This window comes from Triturus cristatus, chromosome 9, assembly GCF_964204655.1.
Source record: "Triturus cristatus chromosome 9, aTriCri1.1, whole genome shotgun sequence".
Classification (NCBI taxonomy): Eukaryota; Metazoa; Chordata; class Amphibia; order Caudata; family Salamandridae; genus Triturus; species Triturus cristatus.
Genome location: NC_140592.1, coordinates 691,131,806 through 691,151,504, shown reverse-complemented (window position 1 = coordinate 691,151,504; position 19,699 = coordinate 691,131,806). Strand labels below are relative to the sequence as shown.

General features: G+C 43.4%; 1 protein-coding gene across 3 annotated transcripts in view; it reads right to left on the bottom strand.

Moving 5' to 3' along the window:
- Positions 1-19,699, bottom strand: part of LOC146798508 (cytochrome P450 2F2-like) — a 528,068-nt gene that overhangs the window by 453,605 nt on the left and 54,764 nt on the right. The gene's annotated exons all lie outside the window — the stretch shown is intronic.

The window sequence follows — 19,699 nt, the reverse complement described above, 5'->3', positions numbered from 1 at the left end:
AGGCATATGGGGTGAACAGAAATCACCACCATTCAACTGGACAAATCATGGGGCCGCAAGGCTCTCCAGTGATTAGTCAAAGGCAGAAGAGGCCGAAACCCCCCCCCCCCCCCCCAAACCCTTGGGAAATGCATGAGCATAGGTGAATAAGACCCTTAGAGCCTCCTTGCTTTTTGGTGTGGGAAGGGGGCACATAAAACCCTCAAGACACCTAAGCAAGGCTAGGAGTATTTACCTACCTGGGTTACCTGAATAACCCACTACCCCTTGGTAATAAGTGTTGGGCACCCCAGAAAAGTTTCCTTGTTCTTAGGCAGCACCGTGAGGGCTAGTGGAAACAAGAGCCGCTAAAAACTGCCTGTTAACACCCCACCAAATATTTTGGGTTTTTGCAGTATAAGTACGAGCCATAAATGGTTTTTCCACATCTATAGAATATTTGAAAGCAGTTTTATAACAATAAGGGTTATCAGGTTATATAACAAGTTTTTTTTTCATTTCTATAAATGGATGAATGATTTTTTTCAACTTGGAAATGCACTTCATAGCTTTTTAGGCATGTATCCTGATATATGATAGGAGCAGTGAGTTTTCTTATTAGATTTGCACTGATTTTTGAAAAACAACTGCACTTTAATATTGATTTTAGTGGCTTCAAAGATCTGATGTTGGAAGATATCACAATTTTGGGCCTCATTACAATGTCGGTCGTAGTTTCCTCCTCCCGACACTTCTTTGAATCGAGACTGACTGACTCGCAGTCTGCGGTTCCGCCCAGCCGATTACGATGCTTCCAAACACCATTCGGAAGGACTCCCATTGACTTCAATGGGAGCCTGTTTTCCAATTAAAAACACAGACTCCTATGGGGAAAAGAGGTGTCTGTGAAAAAACATTCACCCTGTCGCAGGCACCCCATGGTGTCTGCCACACTGTCCATGGTTTTACAGGGGTTCCCTTGAGTACTCCGATGAACCCCAACCGGAGATCTCAGGATGAAGGGGGGCCTGCTAAGGGCCCCCAAAGTCAGTTTCTGACAGCCTTTTTGTTTCAGACAGTCTGACACAGGAAGGGTGTCAGGATCCAACATCATAATTGGTGGGTCGGAAACGCTGTCTGTTGAGCCGTACGATTCAGCTCCGCCTGACTTGGATTCTCTGAATGTTGGTCGGAACCATTTTGGAATGACCAAATGGTTTCCCTTCTGAACGAGAGCATCATAATCGGTCAGTCGGAATTGTTTCTGACCGAGTCAAGCGAATGCATTCTGACACGATGTAGGGGAATCCGAATGTCGGTTGGAGTCTTTCTGACCAACATTGTAATGAGCCCTTTTGTTTCTATTTTCGTTTTTAAATTTCTCACTAATGTAAAACAGATTTGCACGGCAGCAATGCCTGAACTATTTCCAACAATATCCTAATTTCTGGTCCAAGTTTAGGGTGAGAAGAAGGAGGAGTAGACCTGAGGTTATCCTGTTACTACAACTTGTCAATGTCCTCTCTTTTTCTGTTGTTGTCTTGTGCCATTATTACACTCCATTAACCATTACTCTGCTGCAGCCCACAATGATTATTGGGTGAGGTGGTGGGCCAATCTGAAGTGTAAGCAGTCTTCTGTGTCGCTCTCTGTGCCCACTGGTTTAATTACATAATATCCCTTACAATGATGTGCCGACATGAAACTCAAACCCACTTCTTCATAGAAACTAATAAATAAACTAAACTATGTAACGTGACCAAACTTTTATTATTGGATCAAGAGGAAAACTTCAAATGTCTGGAAAGCATGAAAAATTATTTTCTACTAATTGGTGCGTCTAAAGGAATAGGATTCCAATTTGAAGTCATCATGCATGGGGACAGCCCCATCTCTTGACAAAAAAGTGAGAAATCAAGAAATATTTTTCAGCTATGAGCGTACATTCATCCTCAAGGCAGAGACTGCTAAAAGAAGGTCCCAACTTAATTTAAATAGATCATTAAATGAGCCAAATTATTAGGAATGGCTCAAATAGAATATTGAAATGTGGTTATGTGGGCCTATTCAGAAAGCACTATATAAGACTACAACTGATACAAAAGCAAGAAGGAATACTAGCCGTTCACTCGACAAATTGCAACATTATCAAACATGACTTCAAACCCCTCCATCTGCCTAGTGGAAGTGAGGATCTGATTCAAGGCACTATGCCCCATGCATAAGTGATTCTAAATATTAAGGAGTAGGATGCATGAAGAACTGGCTGTACCACCTGTTAAGGAAGTAGTTCAAAAAAGCTTTTATGTGAGAAATTTAACCTGCTCTAAGGTGATATGCACTCTTGAGTTTTTTTTATGTATGTTACAATTACTGAAGGAAACATTTCGTAAATTGGGTCACTTGTCCTATCCAATTAGCCATTGCAGAGTCATCTGACAGGCACTGTTCTACAAACTAAATGACTGGAACAGCACTGCTATAAGGTGGCAGACTGCCACAATAGAAAACACCAAATTACATAAATAAATAAATGCTAATATACATGTTGCTAATTAGCCCCACCCTTACTTCATTGACTCTATTCATAACTCATGCATAGGTTGACCCACATGGTGAGGTATTATCCCCGCCAACGTGGAAATGGAAGGACTGTGAGTGAATGCCTGTGAGTTAATATCTTACCACTGACACAGTCATCTCTGAAAACCTTAATCTAAATTATCTGCACTCATACAATCATATCAACAAAGTACTTTCACCACCAATAAGGAGTTTAATTGAACCACCTGTGAAAGATTCAAACAAGCTCAAACACGTTATCAAACCCTTCACCCATCTTCCGTGTTTTAATGATGTAACTCTATGTTGTGTTATTAATTATGAGATAAATTTGTCAGACGCAGATATCCGCCTTCTGACTCCGGTCGCACTTCACTTAAATATACGTGTTTTTTTATCACCGCGTCATCCCCAAAAAATGTATATTCTGGGGACGTGGCTTCGGCACCACTCAAAATGGCCACTTGACGGAGGAGCTCTGCTGCACGGGGGACAAGTTGCAGTCCTTTGGTGCGTTTTTAGCACCTTTCAGTCTTTGGAAAATGGCTGTTCCTGCAGCAGAACCTGGGGGCATTATGAGGAGCTGCCCGGTGTAATGAAGCTTGCTGCACTTCTCTTCATTTTTCGGATCGTCAGGGCCTCCTCACTCAACGGCCGCCATTTTATTTCCTCACGCAAGTAGGTGCCTGTCATGCAGCAGGCTGGGAAACGTAATTCTGGCATCTTCTCTTTGATTTCTGCTGTACTATGGGAACCCCTGCAGCCTCAATCTTCACCTTAATTTGTGACTGGGTCTTTGTGCTTCAAGCCTGCATGTGTGTCTTTTTTGGCTCTTTCTAAGGCTTATAAACTGTGAGATTATTGTTCAATCCAGGATATTAGAAAAATACCCTCTATTCAACGGACATCGACCTTTCATAAATAAGGAATTTCCTTATTGGTTGTGGATGCTCAACATTATTATGGTCATGCCCTAGTAGCTGCAACATACTGACTGTCCTGACATTGGTGTTTACAGTGTTTCAGCTTAGCGCTATATACTAATACTTCTCTGTGGGAGATTTAATGTCATGGATGCTGTATATTACTTTGTGGTAGTAATCTCAAGGAGCTAATACTGTTAGACGTTTGCTTCTGCCATTTCCATTCAGTTGTATGGTTCTCTTTTTTGGGTAAATTAAGAAAACCACAATTTGTATTTATTCCTAAAGGGCAATCTTTGACATCTGTATCTCACTCATCAATAGTAGTACAATCACCTGTTGCTGAAGAAATGTCTGGTGCAACCTCTGCTCGTAGTTCCTCATCACAGTCTGTAGTAAAAAAGACTTCTCCACCTTCTTTAGCGTCAAAATGGTTGAAACATGATCCTCCCTCTCCTGACAAGCCGTCGCCACCTATATCTTTGTACCTGCTGCTTGAGAAGATTCGAGCTTTGCGTCTTCTTGTAGAGGAAACGAATAGCAAAATGCAGCTTCTGGACGAAAAGGGTCTTTAATGGAGAGTAGAGTATCTGTAATGGAGCAGCAACTTTTGGTTGTCCAAGGCGAGACTCGGAAAATTAATACTTTGGAAAGGGAGGTGCACAGGCTGCAACAGCACACTGAAGATTTAGAAAACCGAAAAAGGAGAAACAATCTACGTATTTATGGTTTGCCTAAAGCTTTGGAAGGAGACGATCCTATCTCCTTTTTTTCCTCCTTCCTGCCAAAGTTGTTGGACATGCCCTCCTCAACCTCACTCAACATTCAGAGAACCCACAGTCTTGGTCCTCACCCATCATTGTCTGCATCTCTGGTCAAGCCTAGAGGTGTTAGCATCCTCTTCTTGAAATTTACTGACATGTTGTCAGTTATCTCTGCAGCTAGGGCTAAACATCAAGTGTCTTGGCTGGGTCAAAGGGTGTTGGTCTCTCAGGATGTCTCTAATGCCACCGCAGCTAGAAGAATAGAGTTTCTTAACCTTCGAGCCCCTCTCCTTTCTCTTGGAGCCAGATATAGCCTCTTCCATCCTTGAATTTTCAAAGTGACTTTCCAAAATAAGACTGTGTCATTTGAAGATCCTGCAGAACTTAAGAAGTTTGTATACTCTCACACTTTGAGTAACATGGACACTGCTGGTCCTTCCAATGGTTGATTTTTATTTGCTTGTAACTATTGTGTTTCTCAATGTTATTGAATTGTGGTCCTATTTTCTGATTCTTTATTATATTTTAGTTTGTCAGATGATAAGTATTTGATATCTCTTATGATGTTCTTTTTTGTATCCTTGCAGGTTCGTCCGATGTACTTCACATGTTTGGTCCATTTTCCTCATTGTTCTCTTCTTTCGCCCCTGATGTGGCTCAGACTCCCCCCATCTTGAGCGTGTCATTCTCTTGTGTGTCGTCACCACCCCAGTGTTATTTAGTTATTGTCCTCTACAGGTATGTCTTTTCAGTCGGCCTTTATGGATATGTACTGTCTCCTCTTTTAGCTTTTCTATTTCCCTTTTTCGTATTTCCCTTTTCTGTTTTTTGTTTCCTTTCATCCTTTCCCTTTCTGCTCTCCTTCTTGCTTTTGTTCTGCAGCTATCCTTTTCTTTTTTGTACTTTATAATAACATTTTCTGTTCTACTCTTCCCTTTTTTCTCTTAATATTCCTTTTTTCTACTCTTTGGCTTGGCCTATTACTCTTCCTATACTCCTTCACTACTGTCAATTCCACAGTTTTTACTTCTATGGTTATTTTCTTGCATTCAGAGTTGTTACATGGAATGTAAAAGGTTTTATTAATCCTATAAAAAGGCAGAGAACTCTTTCACATTTAGCCTCTTATAATCCTGACTTAGTTTTATTACAAGAATCTCATCTATCAGAAGCTGAGGCTTTTAAGTTCAAATGTAATTGGGTTGGTTCTGTTCTTGTCTCTCCTTCAACTACAAAGAAGAATGGTGTTATTATTTTATGTCACAAAAAATTGAAATATTCTGTTTCACAAGAAATAGATGCAGATGGTAGATGGATTTTAGTTAAACTACTCCTTAATAATAATGTTTCTTTAACTGTATTTAATAGTTATGGTCCGGCCCAACCAGATTATGTTTTCTGGCCTGCTATTACAAATAAATGTATGCAACACAAAGATCTTTGGAGGCGATTGTAACCAGGTTATGGACCCCTTTATTGATCGTAAATCCCAGGTACGTTTCATTCCCCATAAAACCCATAAACAATTTCATATCACAATCACACAGACACATCTAGTTGATGCCTGGAGACTATGTAACCCAGATCAAACAGAATTTTCTTTTATCTCCCCACCACATGGCTCTTTGTCCCAACTGGATTACATTTTCCTATCCAAACCTCTAGATCAAAATCTTATTTCATCTTTGATCGAACCCATTTTAATTTCAGATCATGCGCCTGTGATTGCTGATTTTGATTTGTTCCGCTCGCAATCCAAATCTTGTAGATGGAGATTTAATCATTTTCTTTTACCAGATCAAGCTTTTTCATCTTCCTTCACTTCCTTTGTGGAAGAATTATTTTCTTTGAATGAAGGTCCATCTATATCTCCCGCTTTGTTACCGGATACCTTTAAAGCCACCGCCCTTGGATTCATTATTGATTATGTTGCCAGGAAAAAGAAACAAACTCACATTCAGCTTTATTAACTAATATCAAGGACTTAGAACATCAATTTTACACTTCCTCATCTGACTCTACCCTGCAGGAGCTTGTTCGCGCTAAGCTAGAGTTTAACAAGATATCCACTGATAATGCTTCATCTATTTTACTTTGTAGCAGTGCCTGATATTATGGAGGCAGCAATAAAGTTGGATCACTATTAGCCTATTACCTCAAATCTAGAAAAGAAAGGACGTTGATAGATTCTATTCAGTCAGCAGATGGGAAGCATCTTTTTAAAGATCAAGAAATCCTTGATGAATGTACAACATTTTACAACAATCCATATACTCCAGAAGCGCCTGCATCGAATTCTCTTATTGATTCCTATTTCAACAATATTCCACCTCCTTCATCCACTGATCTTGATTTTGATTCTCTAGACTCGGATATTTCACTCCAAGAAATTACCAGTTCTCTTAACTCACTAAAGAAAAATAAACCCCCTAGCCCAGATGGTTTTTCAATAGAATTTTACTTCCACTTTTCAAATTGTCTACTCCCCAAACTCTTTAACCTGTTTCAATATTTCTGTACCACTGGTAAGGCAAGCAGTTTTTTCTTAGAAGCCTCTATTTGTCTCATTCACAAAGAAGGTAAAGATCCTAAACTCTGCAAAAAATATCACCCTATATCCTTAATAAATGTAGACTAGAAACTTTTTGCTAAACGTTTGGCATTAGGTCTTGAATCACAACTACCCCATCTAATTGGCCTAGAACAATGTGGTTTTGTGAAGGGCAGATTAACCTCTGATAACTCTCTGCTATTTTTCAATGTTCTAAATAAGGCATCTACTCTATCTCATTCCCTGGCTGCAATATCTATTGATGCAGAAAATGCTTTCAATAGAGTTGAATGGTCCTTTTTATTTAAGTCATTCCGTTGGCATGGTTTTGGGTCTAAATTCATTTCCCTGGTTTCTTTACTTTATACGGCACCTACTGCTTCCACTATAGTTAATGGTCTTGTTTCGAATAGATTCTCAATTCACCATGGTGTCCGACAGGATTGTCCTCTATCTCCTCTCCATTTTATTCTTTCTCTTGAACCGTTTCAGGCTCGCATCCGCTATAACACTTCTATTTCTGTTTTTTTATGCGGAGATCAACATTTGAAGCTTTCTGCCTACGCGGATGATATCTTACTCTTTATGTCTAGCCCAGAACTTTCTATCTCCCCATTATTACATGAATTCTTGGACTTTTCAGCGGTATTGGGTTATAAAATGAACTCAGATAAAACAGAGATTCTTCCCATATCCAAATTTTGTTGTAAACATCATTTTGATCCAACTGGGTTTCATTGGAATAGGTCTAAAATTAAATACCTAGGGATATGGTTCACCAACTCTATATCGGACTCGATTAAAATAAATATGAAATAAATTCTTGATCGGATTTCCAAACTACTCTCCTCCTGGAATCCTCTGTTTCTTACCTAGATTCTATCAAGATGATGATCACCAATATTATGTTATATATTCTCTCAATGATTCCAGTTCACATTCCTTCTATCTATTAAAAAATTTGACTCCCTGCTTTCCAAATTTTTGTGGAACAATAAAAAATCCAGAATCGCTTTATCCCACCTTAGAAAACCAAAATCCACCGTAAGGGTGAATTCTCCAAATATTAGATTATATCATATAGCCTTTTATCTTAAACAAGCCTCTGATTGGCTCCAAGCCAATATTTCTCCTTTCACCCCTTTATGGGTAAATATTGAGCGCCGTCTCTGTTTCCCTTTCTCTTTCCTGGAAGTTCTGGCTTTCACGGCCAAGACCAGTCTCACATCTCTTCCATTATTTTTTTGATAATCAAATTTTTATTTTCTTGTGGAAGGACAAAAACTCAGACATCATATACAACAATCCGATTGAACTGGCATCAAAATGACATATCATGGATTCAATGACAATCAATAGCAAGACCCCCATCCCCCCCCTTAGTCTCCCATTCCCCCTACCTGTACTCTCCCCCCTAGAATAAGCCCCCTAACCATTTCCCCCACACCTTGCGAAACTTTTTGGGGCATCCCCGTGCAGCATACAACGTCTGTTCTTGTGCGGCACACCAGTCCACGCCCCTTCTCCATTTAGCACATTTGGGTGAATCCATCTGCTTCCAGGAAGCTGCGATATCCCTTTTAGCCACTACCAGAGCAGTAGTTAGAAAATATTTTTCATTGCGGGAGCCATCCAAACCATCCGTTATCCCCAGCAAAGCCATTTTGGGGTCATGGGGGACCTCCCACCCCAGGACCTCTGTTAATTCAAGTTCAATCTCACCCCAGTAACTCCCCAAGCGCGGGCAATTCCAGACCACATGGAAGAAATCCGCCGGGTCAAACCCACAGCGGGCGCATGAAGCATCCGGGGAAAGGCCTGCACGATAGAGGCGCGCCGGGGTCAGGTAGGCGGCATACAGGTAATAAAGCAGGATGAGCCGCAATCTAGCCGATGCGGTGATCGTCCTGGGGGCCACAAGGGCGTCCCTCCAGTCAGCTTCATCCAATGGGCCCACCCAGGTCTCCCAGCGCTGCCTCAGTCCATCCCAGTCCACCGGGGTGTTATTAACCAGGGAGCGATAGATACGGGAGATTCCTCCTTTCCCAAGGCACCCCAACCTCACCTGAGCCTCAGGCGGGCTGTGGTCGGGAATCCGTGAATCCAGAGGGACGTGAGTCTGGACTGCATGGCGCAGCTGGAGGTATTTATAGAATTGCGATGGGTGCAACGAGAATCGACCCTGAAGCTCCTGAAAGGAACACATGCGGCTCCCCCGCCACAAGTCACCCAACCGAGAGATCCCAAGAAGGTCCCATGCTCGAAACCCCTCCAGCCCCGCTACCTCCCGCAGCCAAGTACCATGCCAAAGTGGTGTGACTAGGGTCAGTGTCCTCGACCAGCGGGTATGCCGTAGGGTGGCATGCCACGCCAAGAAGGGGGCCTGCGTAACATCCAAGAGCGACAAAGGGATCACCGCCCCATAGAGCATGTTTTGAATGGAGGAGAACCCCACGATCTGTTCCTCTAACCTATAGGCCAGATCGTCCCACCCGCCTGAGAACCAATCATGAATCACCAGAAGCCGAGTTGCAAGGTAGTACAAATAAAGGTTGGTCATGCTCAGGCCTCCGTCATATGAGGGAATCCGGCAACGGTCCAGGGCCAGACGGGGCCTACCGCCACCCCAGAGGAACTTAGTCGCAATCTTGTCCATATAACGGAACCAGGAGCGGGAGAAGGAGCAAGGCGTGTTCTGCAGCATGTATAGGAACTTAGAGAGTATCATCATCTTGTAGAGTGCTATCCTCCCCAATGGGTTCAGCGGGAGCGACTGCCACTTCACCAGGTCCGATCTGGTCCTAATAACCACAGTTGCCACGTTGAGGGCCCAGCAGAGCTCCGGAAGAAGGGTGATCCAGATCCCCAAATATTTAAAGGAGAGTCTCCGGAGGGGAATATCAGACTGCCAATCGAAACACTCCCTAGACGGGTGCAACGGGACCAGGACAGATTTTTTGGGGTTCAGGTGAAGACCGGATGCCTGACCGAAACGGCGAAGAATCTGGCGAACACGAGGGCCCGAAACAGCCGGATCTGAGATATAAAGAAGGACGTCGTCCGCGTACAGGGCGATCTTATCGGGGACCATACTCGGCCAATCCCACCCACGGAGAACAGGGTCCGATCGGACCAGAACGGCCAGAGGCTCCATCGCCAGGGCGAAGAGGAGGGGCGAGAGCGGGCAGCTCCAAGACCTCTCCGAGATACACCCACCCCACCGAGTCAAGGGCCTTTTCAAAGTCGACCAGTAGAAGAGCCAGATATGGAGATAGGCGCTCCCGGTGGGCCAGGGTCAGATGTAAGCGCCGCAAGCAGTGCCTAGTCCCCCAAGCCGGCATAAATCCACACTGGTCCGGGTGGACCAGTGAGACAAGATGCAGACGAAGCCCTTGCGCCAGGATGGTAGCATATATCTTAAGTTTGGTATTAATGAGAGATATCGGCCGGTAATCCGAGCAAGATTGTGACGGGGGTTGTGTTTTGAGAAGGACTACTATCGTGGCCGTGTCAGTTTCCGGCGGGAACGAGCCCTTCCCCACCACTTCAGCATAGAGATCCAGAAGCCTCGGGGCGTGGGCGTGGTCTTCCCGGATGCCAAGTGACTGATCGCTTCACTGATTTCCTGCAGCGTGATGGGCAGGTCTAAAGTCTCACCAGCCTCCCGTCCCAACCGGCCAAGACCGACTCCGCTCGCCCCCATCATCTCCGCAGGAGTAATCCCCGGTGCCCGAGCCCGGTACAGTTGGGAATAATAATCTGCAAAGGTCTGTGCCACTGCCACGGAGACTGTATGAGTCACGCCAGTGGAGTCCACAATGGCAGGAATAATCCGGTTTGCCCAAGGGTAAGTAGCCAGCCGATGGAGGAGCGTACCGTTCTTGTCTCCCCACCCGTACACCCGGGCCACCGAGGAGCGCCAAAGAGTCTTAGCCACCTCCATAGATTGCATACGTATCTCCTCCCTCAGAAAGGCCAGCCGTAGTGCCCGCGCGGTGTCACCCAACGCCTCCTGGTCTCGTTCAAGTTCCAAGGGCTGTGCTTCGCAAGCTGTGAGCCGCTGGAGCTGTGCCCGGCGTTGCTGTTGCACGCACCCCTGCACCCACCACCGGCAGTCCGTTGGCAGGAACACCTCTCCTCTAATGAAGGGGGCCGCCAGCAGCAGTCAAAGCGCCTCCGCGAGACCTCAGATGTCCCAGCAAGACCGGGCCTAGATACCTTGCGGGCGCCGCGGGCTCAATTAGCAGCCCGCATGGTTCCCGGCACCAGGATCGCCACCTCCAGCTGCAGGCCCGCCTCCAAGCTGCAGATCTCCGCTCGGGCCAGGCCGAATCCTTCCAATTTCGGACCCTGAGCCGTGTGGCAGGTCAGTGTTCAGTTGCGCCCAAGAAGGGTCGGCCAGGGCAGCTTGTCAAGGATCGGTGAAGGATTTGCGGGGTCAGGCTTCCGGAGCCTCACCGCGGAGTGGCCATGTTGGACCGGCGCCACCTAGCGCTCTCATCTCTTCCATTATTTAAACATACTTTCTCACTGTCAGGACCTTATTGTCAACCAAAGAAAATGTCTACAAACTTGTTCTTGCGTTCTCCTCTTTGGCATAATCGTTTTTTCATCATTAATAATAGACCTTTATTCTGGATCTCCTTGAGATCTAAAGGCATTATCTGGGTTTGAGACATATTTGATGGCACTTCTACTTCCTCTTTTCCCCAGATTCGAACTAATTTTAAATGTCCTCGCTCGTTTCAGCATAATTTTTCATTACTTATTGAAACACTTTTGGAAGCTTTCTATTCCCTTTCTTCTGAAGATTGTTTGTCTACCCAGGATCCACTTCTTAGAATCCTATGAGCATCCCCAAAGGCCTCTCTCATTTATGAATCTCTCAATTCCATTGACCCAGAGCGATCTAAGACTAAGATTGAGCTCGTCTGGGAGGTGGATTTTGGTTGTGAATGGAGCAATGAATTTTGGAGCACGTTATGGACCACATCGTTAAAAATATCTGGATCTGCATCTACTACTCAATCTATGTTTTTCTATATCACAGACTTTATTTCACTCCCATTTCCATTGCCAATTTTACACACTCAACAATAAAACCTGCTGGTCTTGTGATCATACCTTGGCTGACCTCTATCCCCTCCTTTTTTCATGCCCTCCCATAGCTTCTTTTTGGTTAAAAATGTGGCCCCGGAACTTGAATATTTTTAATCTAAATATTCCAGTATTGGATACCCTCCTATTTATGGGAAGTTTATCAGAGTCTCATAAACGTGAGCTGTTTAATCTCATGTTAGAGTTAGCTTTTCAACAAATTACACTCAATTGGAAATGCCCAAATAAGCTTTCAGTCAAATCTTGGTGGAACACTCTATGCCATTATCATAGACTGGACACAGCTTTTGCCTCCCATTGTAACCCACAGATAAATAGAGATATTTTTTGGTTACCCCTAACTGTTTATTTAAATAAACTCTCTATTTCTCAGATTTCTTGTAACCGGTCAGAAGACTGTCAACCTCCATGAGTTTCTTGTATTTCTTTTACTTCTTTGTCTTTTTTGTCCTGTTTAATGTCAATCATATTGTAATATTTTTATGGAAAATATGTTAATTGTATTCCCATTTATTCTAATGAGTATTTATTGCTAGTTTATCTTCACTTATACAGCATATTGTTTTTTCTCCCTTTCCCTTTCCTTTCCCCTTCTCTTTCCTTATGTAAACCCTAATAATTGAAAATAGCTTTCTGATATGTTTTATGGCATGTTTTTTATTACATATGTTTGTTATTCTTAAACATCTTTACATCTTGCCCTATGTTGTATGATGTACAATATATTAATAAAGCTTCTTAAACTTTTTAAAAAATCATAATCTACTCAGCATTCAATTGTCTGTATCCAAATTTATTCACACCAATTTCTTCATTGGCTGATGTAATTCATGTAAATATGTGGTAATTAAAGATTTAGAACAGTTCATCCATGGTTCACAATGTTCTTTTTTTGAACAAAGACTAGACCCATAATCCTGCCCAATGCATTTCGGGTCAAGGATCCTTCTTCAGGGGTTTCAAATGACAAAATCTGTTACATGATTAAAACTATGGTCAGCTCAATGCAGTCATCTACAAAGAAAAAACGTATGAGATAGAGCAAAGATGTGAAAAGTATGAAAAAAAGAAGTGTTACTGAGTGAACAACCAGCAGCTAAGTGAAACCGATCATATTCAATGGTAAAACTGTATGCCTGCTCCGGCACCAAATCGAGACAAAGTTGTCTGTGCAAACATAAAAGCACGTACGTGCAATGTTTAACTTACTGAAATGAAAACGTGCTCAAAGGTGAACAGACATTGCGTGCCCGAAAATATCAACACGCCTTCTATTAATGGAGTGTGCTCGACATGCAACCAACGCTGTTAGAATCAAACATGCTTCAAACTTTCTTGCTGGCGGACCACTACGGCCCCTCTGAATGGGAATCCAGTACAAATCCGAGTGCACCCCATATAAAAGGTGTGCATATAAGTGGCTACTCACTCAACAGGCTGAGTCACGCCGTGCTTCTCCTCCACAAGTGCTACTGATGGCAAATCATGCAGGATCGTTGTATTTGAGTGAACGTTTATACGCACGTAGCGTATTAGTGTGCCTGCTGAGTTATTCTTTAAGTGGATACCATGCGAAGTGAAAAACACAACCTTTAAAGAAACCCTGTGCACCGGTAAAGATTGAAACTGTAACTCAAATAAAATAGTAGTACAAAATGTATATCAATCAACAGTAAAACTGCACAATATGAACAATGAAACTAAAACGTGAAGAATGAAAAATAATAATGTAAATTATGATGGTGGTCAATAGCCAAAACAGCTGAGGTTCCCAAGTTAAAGGCAAAAATACTAAACAAGAATCTCATAGGAATCACACATATTCCAATCTGTCATTCATCCCAAGCGGCTGCATAGAATCCAATTTTTTAATCCAGGAAAATTCCTATCTCGCAAGTTGTTTAAAAGGATCCATATCAGGTCTCAGTTTCATTACTTCTATGATGGTAAAACATAGTTGCGCTATATTGTGTCCAGCTTGAAGCCAATGCATTGCTACAGATGAATTTTAGTTGTGGTTTCGGATATTGCTTTTGTGTTCAGCTATAACATAACATGTGTACTTGTAAAGCGCACATACACCCATAGGAATCTTGGTGCTGAATAACAGATGTTTATTGTTACCCAACTCAATGGTACTCATTTTATCAACCTCAGATGGATGAAAGGCTGAGTGGACCTGCTGGGATTTGATCCTGTGATCATGCGGTTAAACACAAGCCCCTTGACACATTAGTCCACTGAGGCACCAGCCCCGGCTATCCAGTTATCTGGATTTTAATTTTATGCTCAGTTTTGCCCACATATAATTTACTGCAAGGACATTTCAAGGTGTAGCTCACATTTTCAGTGTCGCAAGTAGTTGAATGTTTTAGTTTTAGTTTGATGCCGTTAGGTGGATGGGTTAGATCGTTGCCAATAATCACCTTATTATAATGGACGCAGTCTGCACATCTTTGCATTCCTCTGTGTTCAGCTTTGTCTGAGCTTTTCTTGCTTGACAGTAGCTTGGGTGATAGCCCAATGTCTATTGATGATGGATTTGATTGTGTGTGCTTTAGTGGAATTTTTTAATACGCATACCATTGCATTGCCTTTTGGTGGCAGGGTTTTGGTCTACAATTGATGCCTGTCAAATTTAGAAACAGGATGAATAGATTCTTCAATGAGATTTTGTGGATATCCATGTTGTTTGAATTTTGTTGAAAATTAATCAATGGTGTCGGATAATTCAGATGGATCGAAAAAAAAATTGTAAAATTTGATAAATAGTGACTATGGTAAATGATATTTTAATGAGAATTGATGGAAGCTGTTAAAATGTAAACAGCTTTTCCAAAGCGATCTTATGTTTATCAATCTGGTGTGTGAATTTTATATGGTCATGGTGTTGATTGAGCCTGTAAATGTAGTCCTCCATTAAATTCCGATGACCGTTCCAAATTATGGAAATGTCATCAATGTATCTCTTGTATAGGACTAGGTGTTGTTGCCATGCCTCTTAATGAAGTATGAAGTAATGTTCGAATATTGACATGAAGATATTCGCATATGATGGAGCTCCGGCAAAGCCCAGAGATGTGCCAATGCATTGTGCATAAAAACTGCTGTTCCATTGAAAATAGCTATGAATTAGAGTGGAATGTAACAGTTCCAATAGGAAGATCTTCTTAGCCCCTATAGGTCCTTGATTGAGAAGTACCCATTCTACTGCTTCTAAACCTTCATTATGAGGAATTGAAGTGTATAATGCACTTACAGCAATGGTGCACAGCCACCATTCTTCAATGTGGTCTGTATCCAATCGAGTGAGGATATTAAGGAACACAATAGTGTCTTTTATGTGTGTCTCCCATTCTTATACAATGGGTTGGAGAAAAAAATCTAAATATTTTCCAATCGGTTCAGAAATGGACCCGCAGGCTGATATAATTGGTATAAAAGGTGGATTAGTGAGATTTTTATTTATTTTGGGTAACATATACAGTTGTGGCCTGCGTGGATATTCTGTGTACAAATAATTGTTCAAGAACAGGTCATTGTGAATCATGGATGAAATATTCTAAATCTTGAATTACCACATATTTGCATGAATTACATCAGCCTATGGAGAAATTGACATGAATAAATTTGGCTACATATGATTGATTTCTTAGTAGACTATTAATTTTTGGATGACGCGGTGATAAAAAAAACACATATGTTCTTAAGTCAAGTTCGACCGGAGTCAGAAGGCGGATATCCGCCTCTGAAAAATGTATCTCAGTTGATTGTCATAGTGCAATACCAGACACTGCACAGTACACCGGTACTCACACAGAAAAATACTGTGGAGTAATGGTAATACGATTGATTAGAACAGAGTGCACAGAGGTAACATTGTACACGTGTTATTTATTATGTCATATGATCCTACACCATGTTATGGTATTGTAGGGCATGCTATAATCATGTTAAGCTAAGGCTTCTTTTGGAAAGCAATGGTCATCACTTGTCTGAGTGGGACAATGAGATACTGATAGATCTTCTGCAAGGTGTGCTGATGTAAGAAGCCTCCTTTAATACAGTGTGATCTGCATGGCCATCCTCAGGTGGGGATCCATCGTTATGCAAAGAGTTTTAGTCTTGGTCCCTGAGTGTGGCAGACAGTGAGCTGTGATGTCAACAGACAAGGGTTGAGTGAAATTTCAATTACACTTGCCTAATTCATGAAATTCCAGCATTTCATATTACGGAAGATGTATCAAATGTCGTAAAATGTTTTTCTGGTGGTGGGTGTATACCTTGCCTAAATAAAGTATAGTGAGACAGAAACAAAAGAAGGGGTAGAGCTGAGGTTAAATTGAGAGACATTTTCTCCTGAAACCAGTCGCCTGGTGGTTTCTTGCAAATTATTTTCAGGATCAACGTTGCATAAAAAATATAATGTGTGATACCGGCAAAGCACATTTTGTTATGAAAAGCTAATTTTAAAAACGTGTCATGATTTTCAAAAAGCTGGTGACCACTGAAGAAAACATCAGACACATTCTTCAGAGTGGCCTTTCAAGTATTAAAGAAATGTATCGCTTTTAATAACCATGAAGCTTGCCCAACCTTGGTCTAAGACAAGTCACACATCTTAGGGCTCAGTTCACCCTACGACTCTATATTAACACATTTCCATACTAATAAATCTGGTTCCCCGGACGCTGCTTGGCACACTCAGGTGACTTCATCTTGTACTGGATCCTATAGCTCCACAACTTATTTTACTTTGTAATGCTTTCTTTTCTCCTGCAGATCTTTTGTGACAATGGAAAGAAAAGCTAGTTATTTCACTGTTAAAAACTGCTCAATGGCAGACCCATCAGTACTTACTAACTAGTGACCCATTTTTTTGCTTTCATTGCTTTCCAAGGTCTGTGATGTTCTGTGACGCAGGAGCCTGCTCCATATTTATGATGCAGCACAAAGCCACTTTTTTGGGCTAAATGCTGCCTCGTGAATAGTGTTCCCTTTAAAGCATTTTTATCCATTAAAGGGATGTGTAAAGGGTTTTGCAGGGGTGTTCCCAGCAACATCCATGTGTTTTTTGACATTACCCTGGATTTACGAGCAATCGTAAATCTGAGGCAGCAAAAAAAATGTACACCTCCCAAGTGGAGGCGTAAGGGAGCCCCAACGAGGAGAAATATTTTTATTTCATCTCGTTTTCCTTTTTCTATGTGTGCTGCATTCTGAGGCACACATATAAAGAGGAAAAGGTCTCTTGTGATTGTTTTTGTGCAGGCAGTTTTCCCTTCCTGCACAAAAATAATCATCCCCGCAATGCAGACACAGTGCACAATGGTGCAAAGGTGCCTGTGTTGGCGCACGGCAGCCCATTGTCTGCTGTCGCAGAGGAAAAGGGCAGGAATGCACAGTATCCGATGGATACGGCACATTACTGCCCTTTTCTTTTGCAGTAGAGCAGCGCAGCAGGAGAGCCTGCTGCACTACCCAATGTCAAAACCTCACAAATGAGGCCCTGGGTTTTCAGTAAAAGTAACAGACCTACTAAAAAGTCTTCATTGGCTACCTATGTAGTGGCGGTGCATCCATTGGGGGCGTTGGGGCGTTGCCCCCCCGCCCCCGCCTACGCCCGCAGCTCCCTCCGCATCTCTGAACTTAGTTTACTTAAGTTCAGAGACGCGGAGGGAGAACTGACAATGCATGTCAGTCAGCATGACATCGGACCGTGGGCGGTCCGGCATCATGTTGACTGACATGCATTGTCAGACCAGCCAGGGACAGGCAGCACTGCAGCACAAGTGCGCATGAGTGGGCAAGGTGAGCTAATTTTTAGCGCATGCCCATTAGGAGCCCCTCGGTCTCCTAATGGGCAGGCGGCGGGCGAAGAGTAAGCTGTGTCCTCAGCCAATCTTGGCGCTGACGTGCTGTTCCTGTTTGAAGAGGGCAGAGGCGCCTACGCGGACCAGGAGCAGAGGCGGTCAGGTAAGTTTTCGTCTTAATTTTAATTGTATTCTCCCGTACGACCCCCCCCCTCGCAAACCCCCCTGCAACCCCCCCTCCTCACGACTGCCTCCTCGCTCTTTGAAGAATGTTTTTGCGTGCATTGGAAAATAAAATGCATACTGCGCGTGCGGCTCTGTATTCACAAACGTGGTCTTTTTAACCCCTTCGCTGCTGCGGACATTCCGCTGCAGCGCTGGGGGGGGCAGGGGGGCAGCGCGGTGGGCCTGTGCTCATGACGGAGCCGCTCCGTCATGAGCCACAGTTGAGCTGTGCTCATGACGGAACGGTTCCGTCATGACTCCGCCCATTTGCGTTGTCCCCCTGCACAGGCGGGGAAACAGCGCCGCGCAGGCGGAGCGGCCGCCAACGGGCGTGTCATGACGGAACCGTTCCGTCATGAGCACAGCTCAACCGTGGCTCATAACGGAACGGTTCCGTCATGAGCGGGGAAGGGGTTAAACCATCCTGCTTTCGATTTTTAATGATATAAGCAATGGGCATTAGGTCTCACTAGGCGCTATAGATAAATAGTTCATGATGTTCAACCTATTGTGAGATGTGCTCTGTCGTAAGTCACTGATTGTGTCCAGTTCTCCCGCTGCTGGCAGCTGCCTCCCCCCTCCTTTGTTCCCCCTCTTCCCTCTCTGGCTCGTTCATCCTCATGTAGGAAAAACTGGCCGGAGACTTCAAGAAACAGGTATTACCTTCTCTTTCCTCCTTTCGTTAATTTGCTTCCTTGTGAATTGGATCCAAAAAAGAAAAACACTTGCTGGAAACGTAGTCTTTTGCTGACATTTTTCAATTTCTAAGTGCAGTCTCAGGGTAGAGAGAAATAAAACATTCAAAATATGAAAAACAACTAACTAACTAAAGCAAGGCGGCCATATTGATTTATTCACACCTAAACACATTAGCGCCACATTACAGTGTTTGCCAGTGAAGCCCTACTTGTGTTGCCTCCTCGCTCTGTGAACAACCATGTTTTCCCTGGGTGGGAAAGCACACTATTTCTGGAGGTACTGAAATACCTGCTTGTTGGGTGCGTGCATTGGAAAACAAAATGCATGCTGCGGCTCTGTATTCACAAACGTGGTCTTCTTAAACCATTCTGCTTTCATTTTGTAATGATAAAAGCAATGGGCATTAAGTTAGCTCCGTTACTCTCACACGTTCCTTTCTGCACCCTTGGTCCCTTATGTCAATGTTTCTTTCTCTTTCTATTCCCCGGTTAACAGACTTTTCTCTCTTGCTCTGGGGGTGAAGGCCGATGATGAGAAACACGCCCGGACCGGACGCCGGACCTTAAAAGAGTGGCAGCGCTAAGTGCCCACCACCTGCAATCACCGGTACATATTAGGCGCTATAGTAGAGTCTAGAGATAGTTCATCCGATTCTTGTGTCAGATGTGCTCTGTCGTAACCACTTGTCATTTGCTATGACGGGGGAATGGAGGTGCGGAGACAGAGAAAGAGACGAGGGAGGAAGGGATACTGAGATGTAGGGAGGGATCGCAAGCAAGATGGATGTGACAGCAACACGATAGGAAGAGATAGCAAGATAGAAAGAGGAAGCAAGATAGGGAGAGAGGAGAGCATGGGGGGTTGCGAGACAATGGAAGGGGCAGCAAGAGACAGTAACCGGGCAGTGTCAGCAGCACCCATCCAGTGACAGAGGAGGGGAGATGCTGAGATAGCGAAAGAGATAAGGTAGGAAGGGATACTTAGATGATGGGAAAGTGAGAGTGTCACTGGAAGAGAGTGACGCCGATAGAGGAGCTTGCAGCCACTTACAGGTGAAGGTGGTGA